Source organism: Coloeus monedula (genome assembly GCF_965178545.1).
Source record: "Coloeus monedula genome assembly, chromosome: 6".
NCBI lineage: Eukaryota > Metazoa > Chordata > Aves > Passeriformes > Corvidae > Coloeus > Coloeus monedula.
In genome coordinates this window covers 23,607,796-23,623,838 of record NC_138786.1, presented here as the reverse complement: position 1 = coordinate 23,623,838, position 16,043 = coordinate 23,607,796, and positions in this window count along the sequence as shown.

Sequence of the window (16,043 nt, the reverse complement as noted above, 5' to 3'; positions counted from 1 at the left end):
TCCTTCTCCCTTCCCGCCTCTCATTTTGCCTTGGAGAAGTTACAGGTTTCCTCAGGTCCTCAGAGAGGTTGAAAACTGTCCAAAATATGCTTCAGGAAAGTGATCGCTCAAAGTGAATCAGTTTGCAGCGTCTGCTTACCATCTGTGTGCCTTTAGGAGATTGTCACACTTTCGGCTGGCTTCATCCATCTCCCTAATTCCTTGGTTACAGTCAAAACAATTTTAAAAGGGTTCGGTTCCCACAGTGGGAAAGTAACTTGGATGCTGCCTGCTAGCATCACTTCACCCAGGAGCAGCTGACGCCTCTTGGAAAACTTTGAAAAGCAAATTTCTCTTCTGAGTCAGTTCTGCTGATGTAGCTTCTACTCTGAGAATTACTCTGCTCTCCTCTGTTTCTATATTTGTAAGGGCACTTGTATGAGAAGAGGATCCTGCTTTCCTGGAAGGATGCGCTGCCTTCGGTGAAGTCAAGAGCATCTGTGGCATTGGTTCACCCACTCTGAACGATCTGAACTGGTTGATTTTCAGGCAGAAGGAGTCTGATATGATGAGCCATGGCTTTCTGGTCTGACATGTTTTGAATTATTATTCCTCCTCTGTTACATTTTTCGTAGAAATGCCCCAAGCCACTGACAGGCTTGGTTTAGTAATAAAGAAATAATCGTCTCCACAGCAGTTAATGGGATGCCAACAAAGATGCTATGTGGCTGAGTCATCTTTGTGTTGCAATAGTGCTGCCCAGCTAGCCACCCTACGAGATTTAGCAGGCCCAGACTTTTCAGCTGGGATAACTCATCTCTTGCAGTCTCTCTCAATAAGCTTCAGTAACTAGAGGGGTGAAAAAAATGCCCTTTTCATTGCAGAAGACAACTGATGGTCTCACCACCTAAAGTGCTGACTGTCCCAATATGTATCTTCATTAAATTTGGCAGTCAGTAAGAAGGTTTGGAAAAAACTGTCCTTTCATTGTCTGAGAGCTCAACGAACGATCCCATAGCACCCACTGATCTGTCACTAAGCTCAGACCGCTGGCACATGGCTGGATTTTTAGCGCACATCATGGCAGCTAAAGAGGAGTTTGATATCTGAGTAATCATGGAGGATCAGAGCCAGGATTAGAAAGGGAGAGGAAGCAGGAGACCAAAGATCAGTTTACTGTGAATGAATGATTACACCCTACTACTTCCCTGCTCTCTAGAGGGATAATTGCACCCACCCTGCTGATGAGCAGCACCAGCTCTCTGCTGCCTCCATATCACAAGCAGGAAGAGGTATCTCCACAGCTTTTCTTGCCTGTTCTCATCTTGCCACCTCTTGCTGCAATGTGAAAACAGTTTGATTTTGCTCCATTGGGCCATCTTCTGTGCTAGATCCCTCCCCACAGGGCAGAGCTTTAGTTGTCTCACCCTAAGTTCAGTGAGGCTCTCTGCATCCTGCTCAAGAGTGAATTTTCCCCTTTAACTGAGGCTCTCCTCACTCACCTCTTCAGTAGCATCATTTGTAGACTGGCTTTTAAGATATGACATAAAAAGACAGCTACCAAGCCGTGTCCAGGTCTCAAACCCTTATGTCACCTATTGATAACTGGGGCCTCTACCCAGAGTTGGACACAACTGAAAGGACAGGCAGCATGTTGTATCCTGTGCTTGAACAACAGCACCATGCTCCGGACAGATTGGGTCCTTCCTAAGCAGCAGCAGTAGGTACCTGGCCCTCTCCACCCTAAGGGCGACTGCGTGACTAGGAGCAGGGAAGAGGCCACTTCCTGGTGGCCCCAGGGGATGGCCTGATTCATCCTGGCAGTGTAGAGGTCCAAGTGGACATTTATAGCACAACTCCCCACAAGGGATTTATGCCTTGGCTCTGGCACTGTGGCAAGCTGCTAAATACTGTGAGTGTGGTATAAATTGGTTGGATGAGAGACACAAAGCCAGAGCTCCAAGAGCAACATGCAGGAGGTCTTGCTGACTTATGTGTGTGGCAAAATGATGGCTGAGGAGGCTGCTACTAGAAATGTGGGTATCACATGTGTTGCTCTAGTAAATGCAGCATCATGTAAACATTTAAGAGTTAGAGCTCTTAAAATGGTATTCTGTAAGCACAGGGTTGTTTCCCCTGTAAAAAAGGCCATCTCTGTTTTGCAGTACCAGAAGAAATGAGTGCATCTCTCCACTCCTATTTCACTTGGCCCTGATGTACGCTAAGACAAAACCAGGAGAGAGTGGAGAGGGAGGCAGTAAAGAAGAAAAACATGATTGCACTTCCAGCATGCAAAGAGTTTGAATGTTGCAGTTTCACTTGGATCTTGTAGCACACTGTGCACCCTAGCTGAAGGCCAGACACCTTTGGTGTGTTTGTCAGTGTTGGGCTGAGGAGGGAACATCAGTGTGTGGCATTAGCTATGTTCCTTTCTAAATTCCCTCTGCTGGCCTGAGGATTATTGTGCCACAGCAACATGATCCCAAAGCCTAGCAGGGCTCATGTGTGCTTCTTGGCTTTCCAGCACCTCATTTCAAAGCGTGCTGAGGGGCTATGGTGGTGGAGGGGAAGGCTCTGGTTATGATCCCGTTGAGAGCTGAGTGTTACCAGAGGTCATGTCTGCTGATGGCTCTCGCCTGTGTGAGAGAAGCCACTTGGGTTTCATCCAAACCTTAGACTCAACAACACTGAAGCCATCACCACATCTGCTTGCACAGCTGCACAGCCCCTCACTGGCAGGCTCGGTGGAGAGAACAGTGCTGAAAAATGGTGCAAAGACTGATGACACTGTCTTTTGTGGAGATAAAGGGAGGCTGATCCCTTTCATCACTGCTTAAGCAATTGTTTCAGATGTCTTTGCCTTGCTTTTGTCAGCATGGAAGTTGGAGGCCCTAGTGGCTGCAGGACAACCTTTGCCAGAAGGTACAGTTTCCTGGATGGGGGGGGCAGTTCTCACTCTCAGTTCACCAGAAGGCAGCCCCACACTGGGGCATCTCCTTCTGCCTTGCCCATACTAGAAAAGCCTGGTGTGCAAGAACTCCCCTGCTCCTGTCCATTGGCGTGTCCTGTGAAAAGAAGAGCCCTTCAGAAAGGTTTCTGCTTCGGGCTCAGGAAATGCAACACAAACCAGTGACACTTATTCCCATCTGACCCCCACAGTGGTCCTGTTCCTAAACAGAGGCCCAGCTTCAGTGTTCCCCTGCATGCAGTATGGCAGCCAGGAGTGTGGCTGCAGAACATCAAAGTTAATTAGCATCCAAAAGCAAATAAATCAATCAATACTTTCCCAGCCTCCTTAGAAAATCTCATTATTGGGAACCGACCCAGGCAGCGACTCCCAGGAAGAACTACAGAGGAAGAGATCCTCCAAAGCTGTAATTTTTAAGGTTGTACCAGTTGGAGAATAATTACAACCAGCAAAACAATGTTCACATCTCACATTAATATAAAGTAATGACTGCATGCCTGTAGCCAGCTAACCACAGAACTGAGAAGAGACTGTCAACTCTTCTGCCCTGCCATAATACAAAGCATCTTGGAAATGCTAACAGCCACTGCACGCCAGCCCCTTGTCATCCCTCCTTCTTAAAGACACAGACCGAGAGCTGCTTCAGCCTCTGAACGCTGCTTGTACAGGAGATGTCGTCACCCATGAGTTTCCTTTCTGTCTAAACTAAAAATGAAAACTAATATGTTTATAATTTTCAGTGAAGCAGAATTTTAAGATAATCTCAGACATTTATAAAAGCTATTGTTTCAGGAAAATACTGCTTCTGGTTTTGGAAAAGTGTCAAATTTCAAAATACCATTTTGTCTTCCTTCCTTTCTACATTATATTTGCTATCCTTTTTATACTACTTCCAAGTGTCCAGCATGTGTTTATGGTGAAGTGCAATGAAATAGTGGAAGCAATAAGAACATACCAATAAATGAAATGATAAAACAAACCAAATCAAATAGTATTTTTGAAACTCCAGCACTATTATTATTATAGCTGAAAAAAATTCTATTATTAAGTATTTTTCTATGGGAATGAAAATCAGAAATCAGGGAGTATGAAATCATCTCCCTTTAGACTGAGATAAAAAGTGAATAAAATATGGCCAGAGTATTCTGGAGATCATGATCTAGAGAAGACACCTTTGTTGCTGGTAGCATATACTGAAGGGATTGTTACCAGACTATCTGTCATCAGAAGGAGACTTCTGTAAGTTTAGAGTCAGCCCCTACTTTTGGTAGTGGAGGATATTCATGTTACCATCTTTTACATTAGATTAATTAGCTGTCTTAAAAAAAGTGTTTGGGAGGCCACACTATTTTATCAGAAAATTCTTCTGCTGTAGCTTGGTTTGACTCTCAGGAAATCTTTCATGGGTGGTGCAGTCCACTTATGCTTCAGCACCCAGGTTCTCATGCAGGATCTTGGAAGACTTCCCTTTGCTCTCCCTCATCTATTGTGTCTTTAGAGCTATCAGGAGGACTAGTAACACAGTTTCTTATTGGTTCTTAATGCTTAAATGAAATAAATAACAAAAGAAAGAAGAAGTCAAAGGGATGTGAGGGCAGAGATCATGCCAAAACCCATGAAGTCAGCAGAGCTGGCAAGTGTTCATGAAAGATTAGAGAACCACCACTGTGGTTTTAATGGACTGGAGTAAATCTAGTGGCAATATTATTTCAACAGCCTGGGTGCAAAATTTTGCAAATGATATTTTGCAAAACAGCCAGATCAGCAGTGATGGAGTAATAGTTTTAATTTCCACTGGCTGGACACCTGCTTTACCTCCAGGAAAGGATGAGCTGGAAGCTCTTTGTAAGCCTCTTGCTGTCTACAGGCCCAGGCCCTGGCCTGAGGGGAGGCCAGCCAGCATCTTGAACTGCACAGACAGGAGTGTCCCACTTGGCAGCCACTGAGGACATTCCTTGGCTCATCTGCAGAGCTTAACACCAGAGGCATTCATGTTGTACTTGGGGCAGAGATTGCAGGACAAGGCAACTTCTCTGCATCTCTTTAGTCCCTTTGCACCCTTCAGACTGCCCAAACTTGCCTCATGTCCTAGTGCAAAGCTGTCACCACTGGGCACAGGAAGGAAACAGCTCACTCCTGTGCTGATCTGCTGGAACCCCCTGAGAGACCAAGGGGAGGAACCTGAAGGGGAAAAAGTGGCCTGAGAAATTGTACTTTTACTCTGTGCCACTTTGAAGCCACCCCCAGAGGTCTGTCAGCGGCTGACATACTTAGGATAATCTTTATGCTTCTGCGATCCAGTTCAGGGTTGAAAAGCAAAATACAGAAGGTGTGTGTCATCAGCTCCCAGCTGGAGTCTCACCTTCTTTGCTGGGGACAATTGCAGCAAAGCAGGGGCTCTGGCCCTCATTTGCAAAAAACAGAGGAGTTTCTGGGTGTCCTGTTCCTTCATGGCACTAGGCAATAGGCAGTGAATCTCATTTATCTTCCACGAATCTCAGAAAGCCTGGCAACTGCACCGACACCATCTTGCTCCAACTGAGAACTAAGGAATTTTGCTGCAAGATCCATTCGAAACCCGCTTGAGCTTTCCAAGCCCACTGTTCCCCTGGGGTAGGGGAGGCGGGGAGAGAGGCTTGTGTTGATTAATATTAGAAGAAACTCCCCTGAAAGAATGATAGATCATGGCTTGGTGACTCCAGAATCTTTTCTTGTTTCTTTCTTTGATGGGAGGAGGGGGAACTGGAAACAAAAGGCCTAGGAAGGGGGGAATGGAGGGAGGGGTGTGTTTTGAAATCTGCTTCCTTTTGGCCACGCTTGAACTTCCAAGAGCCTGGTTTTGACTGACATCCCTAGGAAATGGGAGAGAAAACTCCATGCTGAGCCGGCTCTCTGCCCAGCAGAGGAAGGAGGAGGCATCTGGCTCCAAGGAGCTGAAATAGATGCCTTTAATGTGTCTGTCAGCCAGCATCACAGAGGTGCACTTGGGTTTTTCAGCTGGAGCACTCTTTTGCCTCAGGCTTCCAGGGACTCTTTGGGGTCCACTTACCTGGGTACTGCATCCACGCTCACCTGGATGGCTCCAGGTGGAACCGTGGGGGAAGCCCAGACACAGAGCCACTGTGCATTCACAGCTAGAAAGGAGGGAATGGAGGCACTGTTGCAAAACCTGGCTTTGCCCTTCCTAGCAATGCTCTGTGCCAGTGCAGGAGGGGTGGCAGAGAACTGGGACCACCACCCAAAGCATTTCAGAGACATCCAGTCCAAGAATGTGGAGAGGAAGTGTGTTAATAAGGGTATCATCCATGCCATGCAGCTGCCCCCCTGCCTGCAACCCCAGGGGGCCAAACATTGGCCCATATGTGGGGCACATGTCAGAGCAGAGCATCACAGGGAAAAATGGGAAAACAGCCCTGAAAAGGGAGATCTGCTGCTCGTGTTGCATCTAGCTGGGATGGGAGGGTGGGAAGGGAGTTAGGGAGAAATCAGGGTAAAAGGCTGTCAGTATTATCTAAAACTTGAAAACTGCTGGTGAGACTACAGAGGCATTTGCAGGATGGTTGTGCCAGGATGGATGCTCAGAGCAACACATGGCAGCATTGTAGTTCTGTCTCCAGAGAAGTTAGGAGGATGTCTCCTGTGTGGGCACTCACAGAAAAAAACACCTTTTTTTTGTGAGTGGCTCTACAGCATCAAAAACACCTTTTTGCCTTCTAATGCCTCTCACATCCATCCCCCTGGATATATTACTGAATTTGAATTTGGCCAAGCCATGTGCTTACTGTTGTTCTCTGTGTTAGATGTCATGAGCTCTTTACCAACAACTAGGAGCTTCTAAAAGGGTCTTGACAATTTTCCCTGTCTGAGTGCATAAAATTCTTGGCAGAGGACTTTTGAGCTTTCCCCCAGCAGAACTGAAAGCCTGGTACTTTTTGCTGTATCTTGAAACATTTAGTTGTTTACATCAGCTTTTGCTAGTTAGATGTTTTTTATGAAAGGAGGGAGAGAGGAATTCCCGTGTTTCCTTTGCCACTGAGCTCTCATTCCATTAACTGATAGGCATCACTAGGATGTAGGAGGTTGGGCAATGGAGCTGCCTACCCTCGTTTGATGATGTGCCCATTTCTGATCATAAATGCTTTTCTAAAGCTCACCCTAAGTAATAGGGTCTAGCAAGCCATTAACAGAACATGGTCAAACCCTCTTAATGAAAAGTGAGGGAAAGACAAGTGGACCGGATCTCGGATCTGCTAGGGAACAAGGACAGCATAAATGCTGCTGCAATTGGGCAGTTTGGGATCTTATTCACCTTCCTCAAGCCACAGAGGTGTTTTCTTGGCATTCTCCTGCCAGTGTAGTTTTGGTGAGCTTATATTTTATCATGGCAGTTGCATGACACATTGTCATGATCACAAGTCACATCAGGGTGGCTTAAGGAAGCCTGTGGTCTCTGTCTGTCACTTGTAACACACACCTTCTTTAGGTTAGGGGAAAATTGGTGCCAAATAAAAGGAATGAAGGTGGTTAATGGCACAAAATGTTGATACTGGCAGTCTCCCTTTGTGCAGATGGCCTGCTGAAGTCCTCAACTGTTGGACCAAAGCCTCAGTCATACATTACATTTAAAAGCAGTCAACTGGCATTTGTGCAGCTGTTTTGGACTGGAGCAGGTGTCCCTGGACTGACAGTTTCTCTCCAAGTTCCTCTTTTCTCCTTGGGCTTGTCTTTTAACATTGCATCTTCTCCAACACCGCTCAGGCCAGGCAGTGCCAGCAAGGAAGACTTGCCCTTGCCGAGGGGGTAAAGGGACTGCAAGTTCAGCCAGACTCCAGCCAAGAGGCACAGAGAGCAGAACTGACTCTGCCAGGCTCCTGGGGAGTGGTGCATGGGCTTTCTGCAGAGCTTGCCCCTCTGCAGGCAAGAGCCTTCAGCCAGAACCAACCGTGCTACATCCTAGTCCTGTCTCCAGTTCCTCACGCTGCCTGTGATGAATAGTGAGCCTGGGGAAACCCACAAGGCTTTAGCTCCCCATGTTTTAGCTCTCCCAGCACTCTGAAATCCTGCCCTCACTGTTGAGAGACAGTAAGCTTGCACGCGTCCAGACAAGGACTATACAATGATAGATAATACCAATAAAGCCCTGAGCTGTTCTGGGGAGGGAAGGGTGATTTATCCCCAGCTGGACGTCTGGGCTGAGCAGAGCGGAGAGCGGAAATCCTACGGGAGCTGCGGGGCACACATCAAACCGCATGTCACAGCGTCCGCGACACCCGGGGCGCCAGTTCAAAGCTGTCACGCGCTGCGGCTGGAGAGCTAAGGTGATGCCAAGCTAATGAGCAAACGAAACAATAAATAACCCCAGTGATCATTACACTCCCCTCCTTGGAGCTCGCCTGCTCTGGCCCTGGTGAGCCAGTGCTTCTCACACCCAATTACTCATGCTGAAGCCCCTCAAACGGAGCCCAGAGCAGCCTCAGCAAACCATTCATCTTTGCAGAGTGGAGCCCTTTCAAGTTTCGCTGCGGCAGCCGCTCTGTTTATTGTTAAGATGAGCACACAGTTTACATGAACTGTTCTTATTTATCTTTGACTTTTACCTTATAGGTCATTTCTTTGCACGTCCGGCACTTTCCAAGTTTCGACCAAACTTTTATTTATGTCCTAGGATTTGCTGTCTGAAACTCTCCAGCTCCCAGTGATGGAAAGGTGAGCTGAGCTCCTGACCGGGACCTTTTCTCCAAGAGAACTGAATCCCTGAGGCAAATCACTCCTCTGGACAGAGATTTAGGAAGCTGCTGAGTGGAGGGGATGGGTGGGTTGTGTGTCAGGAGGGGGTGCTCAGATAAGTGCTAACAGCTGAGTTTTGCGTGACTTTGGGCTGAGGCCGAACATGCAGCCACGTTGGGAGAGAGGATGGATAAGTACATGGTTTAGGCATGATGGACGCACGTTGGGAATTGTTTGGCTGCAGTGTTTGCAGGCTGCTAAGATGCCCGAGGAGAGGACAGACCCAGGTATTGTCCCCAGTGGGCTTCACATGTTGACCACTGCTGCATGCAGTTATAATCTTTCCCAAATTCCAGGTCTTCCTCAGCAGTCACCACAGCCACTGCTCCCCTGCTTGCAGTGACCATCTGTGCCTTGCTGCATGGGCCTGCTCTCTGCCACCAGCCTCACTCCAAGCCTTGATCAAGGCACAAACTCTGTTGCTTTTCAGACAAGCCCTGTAACAGTGACATAGCAGGAGGGGAGTCTTTCCATGCCGTAGCGATGATGTATCCAAACCATGAAGAACTAGATTTGGATTCTTCCCAGAGCCAGGAAATGGAAATATTTTTTATAATATCACTGTTTATGGTCAAAGGGCATAACTAGGGTGGCGTGTCACCAGACATGCCCCAGTATACAAGATCTGGAGATCTGCCTGGTGTGTGTTCACACAGGAGGACAAGATGCCAACACGCAGGCTAAGGAAGGAGCACTGAGAGAAAACAACCTCTCCAGCAAATTAATCACATGGAAAGACAGGACAGAGTGTGGATTTCATTGGAGCTATCTCACAGACTCGGAGACCTTGAGGCAAAGAGCCAGACTCAACATGGCAGAGCTGCTGGTCCCATCACCTCTCTAGAGGGCTTGGAAGCAGCAGTGGCCAGAGGGATGGTGCTGGGTTGGCCGTGGGCTCTGTGTGGGCCTCCAGGCCTCTGTGTCCCTTGTCTGTAGCTGTGGGAGGCTGAGGGCACATGGGCCTTGTCCCAGCCTCCTGCAGCTGCAGGGGAGGGAGCCACAGACCTGCTGCTGCCTGCCATGTAGTGCAGTGGAGGAGGCAGCCTGGGAGGAGCCACTGCCTCTTTCTGTTTCAAAGGCACATTGCCTAAGCAGAAAGTCACACATTTAAATTTCATTCCAGGGGTTATTAACTTCTGCAATGATTAAAATGGAAAGAATTTTTAAAATTGCATATCCTTTTTCTCTGTTTCTTTCTCTGGCCTGGCCAGGAAAATATCTCTGAAATTTTTTCTGCTTCTTCCTACTCATGATCTCTGAATTTTCTTTCTAGATCTGTCACTAATGTTATCACTTACGTTAGCCAGTGCCTGTTTATACCTTGGCTCTTTGACACATGAAATAGTTGAAGAGTCTTTGCATCTCACATGTCCAATGATTACACACCAGCGGAGTACTGTGAACACCCGCCATGAGTGGTACTGAAGACATGGGATGACTTCACAGCACCAAGAGTATTTTCTCACCTGCAAGGGTCAGCATGCAGGTGTTTCAGTCCAGAGCTATGCCATTACAAAACTGCTCAGAAATATTCAGGGACAAATTCTGCTCTGCGTTACACAGCTTGGAAGAACCACCCTGGTTCTTCACAAGGCAGATGGAGAGGGAACAGGACCTGGGCCCACTCAGAAATGAAAAGTATCCTAATTTCTGCAGTCTGGTGGTATAAGAATGGCCTCCCAGCCCAAGAAGCTACAGCAAACACTTGAAGGAAAGGAGAGCAGTAACAGGAGAGCTTCTATTTTTTGAGAGGCTTTGCTGACCTGGAGAGTTATCAAACATAGCCTGGTTGTGTTCATGTCTTTCTTCCTTTCCCCTAGGGACCAGAAAGGGTTAAAAAACTCCTGTGATATAGGTCTGTGTTCACATTGAATCTACACCCATCATATATATATTGGCTTTTGAGGAGGGAGGGGTGGTTTGCACATGTCACTGGCCATAACTCAGACCTTTATTATAATCGTGACCATATGGTTAATGGGAGCTAATAAACCACTGTTGACCTGGACACTGTGTGCACAAATCCCTTGCTCTCTTTCCTTTTTCCCTTGCTTGTCTGGGTGCACTATGCCAAGTAGCTGCAATTTAGTGACTCTAAAATGCCAATTTTAGTGGTCCAGCTACTAGTTAGTTTAGAAAGAATAAAACATTACAGTGCAGCCTGATGGAGACAGGGACTGATTTTTCCTGAGTGACAGGGCAGCTGCTCAGCACATTGGACAGACATGAGCAGTGTCTGTGTGAAGGCTGGAACAGGGGACATGGCGGGGACATCGGGCAGGCCTGAACCCCAGAGGCCTGGGAGTGCTCCAGTGGTTGCTGTGGAATTAAATCCATGCTTCTCCTGGTGCAAAGAGAGGAACCTTTAGCCAAGAATTTCAAAGAAACCTTGCATTCTGGTTTTGGCAGAAACAAAGGCTTCCATTTAATGGAAATTAGAACTGGGGGGGGAAAGCTGTTAAATCCTATCTCAAGCTTTTCTCTGAGAACCCAGTGAAGGACTGATCCAGGCCATGTCTTCTTCAGCTCCTTATATAATCTAGTTTTAAAATTATCTAAATGATGGGCAGGTGACCCCAGTCTTGGAAGGACATTTATTTTTCATCAGTGCCATTCTACCAACTCTCCCACTTTTAATAATGCTGTCTTGTCACCTGTCTGTCCCTGATTCTCCTGCCCTACCCTCTCCATCCCCAAACGGGTGTTGCAAACCCTCAGTAGGCACAGCTGGACATCTGCTCACCAGTATTGGTTACCTGAGCTGTGCTGCTCCTGGGGCTTTGCAAAAAGCCCTTTACAAGACCTCACCATCCAGAAATTTCCCCAAGCTTGGTTTCATTGCAGTGCTCCTAGGAATGCTGCTGCTGACTGGTTTTACAGGTGGGGGTCCAGGACAAGAAGTTCCTTAGCTTTCCTAGAGAGCTGAACATATGTGCCTTGGAGGAATGAATAATCTTGAGGCTATAGGTACTGAGAGGCATGTGGCTGACACATCAGGCTGAGCAAGGGTAGAGGTTTTGGTTCTTTCTTTTGATCTTGAGCTGAAACTTAATGTTTCTATTATTTGATTGGTGTTTTTGTGATTACATGCACCTGCCAATAATGATATACAGGCACACTTGTAGGTGGGGTGCTGTTGAAATTAAACTCTCTTTCTTCCCTAAAATGACTGTGTAAACACCAATATCAGGTCCTTGTGTCATGTTTAGAAATGAGGGCTCCTGGTGCTGTATGACCCTTTTTTAGCCATTCAGAGCAGACACAGAGGAAACCTGTGCTGTTCTGTTCTTCTGGCCATCTTCTCTCTTCTCTCTTCTCTCTTCTCTCTTCTCTCTTCTCTCTTCTCTCTTCTCTCTTCTCTCTTCTCTCTTCTCTCTTCTCTCTTCTCTCTTCTCTCTTCTCTCTTCTCTCTTCTCTCTTCTCTCTTCTCTCTTCTCTCTTCTCTCTTCTCTCTCCTCTCCTCTCCTCTCCTCTCCTCTCCTCTCCTCTCCTCTCCTCTCCTCTCCTCTCCTCTCCTCTCCTCTCCTCTCCTCTCCTCTCCTCTCCTCTCCCCTTTCTCTTTATTTTAAATAAGTTCACCCGCTGTTTGGAAAATGTCATATTTTTGCCACATTATGCACTTAGAGCTCTGTTTCTTCTGACCACATATAGTTCACATGGCTTCATTTAGGACCTGATCTGAAGGCTGGTGGTCACAGCTGGAGTCATTATGCTGTCTTTGATGGCTTTTGGAGCAGCCTGAGTAGATTTTGGTACATCTTCAATCATGTTGGATAGGTATAAACTGTTACTCTTCCCAGAGCTCTGTCTCTTCTGAAACTGGAGCGTTTTTTTCCTAACCAGTGACAGCCTTGGCATTTGGATAGCCATAGGAAGCATCAGACATAGATAGACATACAGACTGCACAGTGAGCCAGAAACATAAAAGGATATGTTCAAAACTGTAAAGCCGAAGATCTGCAAGAGTTCGGCCTTCAACAGGTGAGATATGAGAGGTGAAACCCTCCATGTCAAGAATGACTTGACCCCAAATTGAAGCCAGCCCTGGGACATCTCACCCTCCGTTCCATCCCACTCTTCACACAGAAAACAGCCTTTCTTCCCCTTCCCATGGCAGCCTCCTCTAGCACCACCCTGCCCATTGCTGCAACCACACAAGTTCTGTCTGGCTAAGAAAGCATGGCTCTGGCTGGAGATCATGGCGGGGGCACGGATTCCTTTCCAGCAAGTCCCCACAGGTCAGGTGCAGCAGCTGATATGAAAAAGCAGCCTCTGAGGCGGCAGCACCATCTTTGCCCATGTTGGAGACCTTTTTCTCTATCCCTCAGCACAAGCAGCCAAGCACAGGGGCAACGAGGGGTAACCCAGGCACCTTTACTGCTGTTGCCATACACTGTGTACAGACAGTAAGCATCCGGCTCCACGTGCATCTGTCCAACCAGCCCTTGCTTGGAAACCAGTATGAGCAGAGTAAGCAGTGGAGCAGCCTGCATGGAGGCACAGCAGGATTTTAGGAGCAAAGCATCGCCTCATCCCAAGGTAGGGCGTCACGCCTCGCCCTGCACACAGAATGAGTGTCACTCCTCTGAGATTATTTCGGCCATGCCAGAGGCTGCCAGCCACACAGGGAACAGTCCTCCAAGCAGCTCATAACAGACAGAAGACTTGCCAAATGTCTCTGCCTGCAGGAGGGGAAGCGGCAGGGCTCCCTGCACCCCACGGGAGGAGCGTGCCCAGAGGAGCAGGAGGCATGTGGTCTTCGCTCTGAAAATGCTGGCAGTGTTTACAAAGTCAGACACGTCAGCACAGTTACAGTCAGCAAAGTGAGTGTAAAACTGGCCTTGTTACTTCCCAGATCTGAGGGATACGAGGCAAAAACACACAGATGGTCGGCCACTTTCCATAATGAAACACGTCTTTATTGTCCCGAGGAAGCTGCATTTCACAACCTAAGCACTGAGGCTTGCTTCTTTTTTTATATATTTTATTTTCTCTGCAAACTGTGGGCAGTTTTGCCCCTTCCTTAAATCAAAAATTGTGGACGATAAAGACGTGTTTCATTACTGAGAGCTGGCCAAGCATCTGTGTGCAATGGACTTCATTTTCTTCTGTAGGTTGCTGGCACAAACATTCCCAGACAAAGCCAGAGAGGAAACTGAAGTGAATGCAGGGATCTGAGTACTCCCAAACTTGGGGAGAATTCAGATTTTGTGGCTACTTCTTTCTGGTAATGCCCAACAGCCACATCCTGAACTTCAAATGATGTGGTGAAGTTTAGGCACAGACTGGCTTTGCCAGACTTGAAATACTTGGGTGCCCATGCTGCTATGGTTCCCAGAAGCAGCCCAAGCTCACAAGAAGTAGATACTTTTCTTCAAGGCTTCCTTGAGTAACTTATCTAGAAAACACATTATGCTAGTGATCCCATGGCCTTTGTTTTGTTTTGCTTTGTTTTTGTCCTCGCTAGTAGGATTGCAGCGCTTGCCTCTGTTTGTATGTCTGGATTTATGACCCTGGCAGGGCTTGTGAGCACTAGTTTGGGAGCATCTTCCCATAAGCTGGGCCTGAGCTCCTCCTCACCAGCAAGGAGGGCATGTGGTGTGATGTTCAGTCCCCATGACTGCCATTCATGAGGCTTCAGGATCCGGCTAGGATCCTGCCTGTCCAGCAGAAAGGATGCTGTCCTGTTCTGATTTACACTCCTGACAGAGTACTTAACAAATGCAATACTTTAAAGCATTACCGTATTCACCTTGGGACGAATCCATTCAGAGACACAGTACAATGCATATGGTTGTGATGACAGCTCTGGGACCAGGATATATTTGTCCCCAGTGCAATGGGGTTACTCCTGCAAGCATATATTTTGTGAGAAGTAGTTGGCTTTAACGATGTTTAAACAGCCACCCCCAGTTCTCTTTCGCAGGAAAGACAGAACAGCCAAGAAATAAAAATAGAGGAAGAAGAAAAGGAGAGGGCCCCAAGAAAAAGACAAGTCATTTGTACCACAAGTAAAAGTATGTGGCTCTTGACCAGGCACCTGAATAACTAGAAGCATGTTTTTAAAAGCTTCTATATCTGCATAATTTGTTATTGGCCTGTGGTGGGTTCCCAAAGACAATAAAATCTGGGAGGGGAGCAGCCGAATGGGATCCTGGAGAATCATGATTTTTGCTCTAGGCTTGCTGTGGGAGCCAGGACTGAGCCAGGATATGTGCTTTCCCATTCCGTGGCATGGACATGGGGCTCAAGCTGCTTGCTTGGGGAGGCTGAATTGATTCATGTGTGTGGGGACACTTTTACACTGGAGGTAGACCCCAGGGCTAATTAGCCTGGCTTCATTTCTTCTTGTGCATAACCCAATCTTGATCCTCATTTACTTGGTCCTGGTTTCAAAATCTGCTTTGCCTTAGAGTTAGGAGCCAGCCAGCACACTAGTGCCAATTCAGTCCAACTCATACTGCATGAGGAAAGGGTGCTAGGACACACTCCCACACTGTGTCACAGCAGCATGACTCTCTCTGCATGATACCCCTCTCTCGGTGCTCAAAATACAACTTTTAATGGGCAATTCAGGCGTACTGTTGCTTAACCTACACAATTAAAACCAAAGATAATTGAGTCACTAGAAAAAAATAGTTATTAAGCACTTTTAGTGGGCTGTTGGAAATCTCCTCTAAATACAGCAAATGCTTACAAAGTACAGAACATGCATATTCTAAATCTATATAACTCTTCTGCTATTTATATATCACCTTTAGCTTCTTAAGTTGCAAGGACAACCAAGGAAATTAACTTGCAAATCCCTTGACTGTCTTTGCCTAAAGCACATGGCTTTCAGGGAACCTGACCATCACAGAGTCTTTGGTTCTCCTCCTTAGAATGTGTTTGAGAAAGAAAAAACCCTCTGTGAATTCACTGTCCTGTTGACAGTTTCGTTAAAAATCCAAGTGATTTCTGGTGGCAGATTTGAAGAGCAGCTGGTGTCTTGGCTGGGCACAAATACAGACCTGAAACCACACTAAAATGCTCTGGTTGCCCTTCGGAGGAGCCAAAGGCAGGAGGGATGAAGAGCCTGGACTCCTGGCTTGGCTTGGCCAGACTAGGGGCTTGTTGGTGGATGTTGGCATTGGGGAATGAAGTAACAAAAAGCTATAAAGCAGCTGAACACTGATCTGTGTAAGAGGGCCAGCCTATGATCTCAGTGAAGTGGTTCTATCACTTGGGAAGTAAAATGAGAAAGAAAAACATGCTCCCAGTTTACTTCTGTGCTGTTCTCCCCTGTCCCACCTCTTGCTACATTATAAGA